Source organism: Myotis davidii, unplaced genomic scaffold, assembly GCF_000327345.1.
Source record: "Myotis davidii unplaced genomic scaffold, ASM32734v1 scaffold31, whole genome shotgun sequence".
NCBI lineage: Eukaryota > Metazoa > Chordata > Mammalia > Chiroptera > Vespertilionidae > Myotis > Myotis davidii.
Genome location: NW_006283639.1, coordinates 1,982,615 through 1,986,132, shown reverse-complemented (window position 1 = coordinate 1,986,132; position 3,518 = coordinate 1,982,615). Strand labels below are relative to the sequence as shown.

General features: G+C 60.7%; 1 pseudogene; it reads left to right on the top strand.

Annotated features, from left to right (window-relative positions):
- The first annotated feature begins 1,755 nt into the window (after positions 1 to 1,755).
- Positions 1,756 to 3,249, top strand: LOC102774035 (annotated as a pseudogene).
- Positions 3,250 to 3,518: the final 269 nt, after the last annotated feature.

Sequence of the window (3,518 nt, the reverse complement as noted above, 5' to 3'; positions counted from 1 at the left end):
GCTGTGCAGATGTTTCTTTCCTGCAGCGACTGTGTCAAGCACCAAGGATGGACCGGCTTCCAGCAATGTACCATGGTATAGTGTTCACCTTTAAAAAAGGAAGGAAATTCTGACACATGCTCCAACATGGATGATGACCTTTGAGGATCTGATGCCTCATGAAATCAGCCATGCCCAAAGAGGCAAGTTCTGCAGAATTCCACTTTAATGAGGTGGTCAAATTCACAGAGACAAAAAGTGGAATATTAGTGGCCAGGGACTTGGGGGAGAAGGAAGGGAGAGTTATCCTGTTTCATGGGTTCAGAGGTTCCATTTAGCAAGATGAAAAAATTGGGAGGGAGCCTTCTGGAGGGATGAACATGTGTTGCAGCCCCCCAAAGAAGAAAAGGCAGAGGTCAAGGAACCACTGCGTCTGACCACTCTGTCCCCTGGGCAGGAGACATAGAGGACCTCTCATCTCACCAAGCAAGACAAGGAGACGAAGTCCCACACACTCGGGGTCCTGGCAGACATGTGCCGGGACCCATATTGAATCAGAGTTGTGCTCCACCCTGGGAGGGGCGGGGAGGGGAAAGGGACAAGAACAGGGAGAGTGAGATGTGTGTGACCCCTCCCACAAGGTCACAGCACCTGATCCCTGTCTTGCTCCTGACTTGGGCTGTGCCCACTTGACCTAGCAGAGCCTTGGCTTCCTCTCCTTGGCCCAGAGACAAGCATGGTTGTCGGGTGACTCTGGGGCACTCAGCCGAGAATGGGGCCCACCCTCTGGACTCAGAGCTCCCTCCTGTTGATTCAGTCCCGAGGGAGCTCCAGAATTCTAGAAGCCAGTCCAGAGAATATTGGATTAAGTAGGGTGGGACCAGTGTGTGCACCTGACTCCAGGTGCCCTGAGTTTCTGAAAACCAATCTAGAGACAATGAGATCAAGTAGGATTCATTGTCTGATCGAGTTAATCTGCTTGGAGACAGGGCTTTCCACCTATATAAGGGCTGTAGGCACCCAGCCTAAGCCATTAGACACCAGAGCCCAGGAGAGCAGGACCATGTCAGCACCCAGGAGAAGTGAAGCAGCGCGAGCTCCAACCCTCCTGAGGGCGACGGCACCGAGCTGGTTTCCTCCTGGCCATCTGCAAGCTCAGGAGGCCGAGCCGGTTGCCTCCTGCCCTGCCCCAATCCTGGTGGCCCTGCCTCCCTGCCAGGGACCCTGCCATCAGCCTGTTGGCACCGGCAGCCTGCTCCCGGTGCCCCCCACATACAGCTGGGCCCCCAAATATCTCATCATCCAGCCAGCGTCTGTGAGGAGAGGCCTGGCCCCCCGCACCGGGCTTCCCACCACCCAGGAGCTGTGTGACCTGCTGCAAGGAGCAGACAAGGTTCCCATGAAGTCAGCCAGCCTGCGCCAGGCTGCCCAGCAGCCGGCCCCGAAGCCCCGCTCCATCCACCTCTCAGCTGCCAGAGACAAGAGGATTGCCCGCGTCCCCATGCCCTGCCTGGGTGAAGGTGCCAAGAGGCGCCTCCTGGCCAGCAGCAGCAGCCGCCCGCCTCCCAAAAACCAGGGGCTGGGCAGCCAGCTACCAGAGGCACCCGCCCCATCGGGCCAGGCGTCCATGGCCACCAGCACTGTGCCCCCAACGCGCATGACCCGGGGCCCACCTGTGCAGACTTCTCAGAAGCCCCTTCCTCCAACAGAGTGTGGGGGCAAAGTGCCCACCATCACCCGTCAACGCCGTCTCACAAGAGGATTGCCCGCGTCCCCATGCCCTGCCTGGGTGAAGGTGCCAAGAGGCGCCTCCTGGCCAGCAGCAGCAGCAGCCGCCCGCCTTCCAAAAACCAGGGGCTGGGCAGCCAGCTACCAGAGGCACCTGCCCCATCGGGCCAGGCGTCCATGGCCACCAGCACTGTGCCCCCAACGCGCATGGCCCGGGGCCCACCTGTGCAGACTTCTCAGAAGCCCCTTCCTCCAACAGAGTGTGGGGGCAAAGTGCCCACCATCCCCCGTCAACGCCGTCTCAGCCTCTTTATGGACGAGGGTCTGAAGTTCTGCTCCTCCCCCCAGGAAGTCACCGGAAAAGAACTGAAGGAGGAGAAGGCGGCCGACCACCAGAGCCCCAGCGAGAGCACGGACAGGGAAGTGGCCGCCAACACCTTCCGCACGATGCAGGGCCTGGAACCTGGCCGGGGAGCCGGTCTCCACAAGACCCTGGACAGCAGGGATGTGTCCCAGGAGGTGGTGCTGGGGGGCAAGTTGGCCGCCCAGACCAGCTTCTCGCTCCAGCGCCCGGACAGCCCCCACGGGGAGGATCCTGTGTCAGGGGCCACCCTGTACCAGCGCCTTAAGGAGCACCTGCTCACCCAGGCCCAGCTCAAGGAGAATGGCTACCCCTTCGCGCACCCCACACTGCCAGGGGGCGCTGTCCTCTTCACCGCCCAGGAGAAGCCTCCCCAAGACGCCTCCTGCGGGCTGTGCTGCCGCTGTGGCACCCAGTACCTCGTGGCCCCCTCGGGCCGCTGTGTGCGCCAGGAAGAATGTCACTACCACTGGGGGCGGCTGCGCCCCACTCCAGCGGCTGGGCGCTGGCAGATTCAGTACACGTGCTGCTCGGCCCCCATCGGCTCCCCTGGCTGCCAGGTGGCCCAGCAGCACGTGCAGGACGGCGGCCAGCAGAACCTGCAGGGCTTTGTGCAGACCTTGGCCAAAGAGCTGCCCCCAGGGGCTCACCCCAGCATCTACGCCCTGGACTGTGAGATGTGCTACACCACCTCTGGCCTGGAGCTGACCCGCATCAGCATGGTAGACAGCACCCTGCAGGTGGTATAAGACACCTTCGTCAGGCCAGACCGCGACATCGTGGACTACAACACCAGGTTTTCAGGAGTCACCACAGCTGACCTGGTCGACACCAGCACCTCGCTCCGGGACGTCCAGGCCACCTTGCTGACTCTCTTCAATGCCCACACCATCCTCATCGGACACAGCCTGCAGAGTGACCTGCTGGCTTTGAAGCTTATCCACAGCACCGTGCTGGATACATCTGTGCTCTTCCTGCACTACCGGGGCCTCCCCTACAAGCACTCCCTTCGCAACCTCACGGCACACTACCTCGGACACGTCATCCAGGACAGGGTGGATGGCCACAGCTCCAGCGAGGACACCAGCGCCTGCATGTGCCTGGTCATCTGGAAGATGGGACAAGACGCCAAGACTGAGCATTTTAAGGACAGGACTATGACTTTGGGAACTGCTGTGTGATCAGACATATCTTGCTGGACACATCGGTGCTCTTCCCGCACCACCGGGGCCTCCCCTACAAGCACTCCCTTCGCAACCTCACGGCACACTACCTCGGACACGTCATCCAGGACAGGGTGGATGGCCACAGCTCCAGTGAGGACACCAGCACCTGCATGCGCCTGGTCATCTGGAAGATGGGACAAGACGCCGAGACTCAGCGCTGACCGCAGCCCAGCATTGTGTGGACAGGACTATGACTTTGGAAAGTGGTTTGTGATCACATGTAT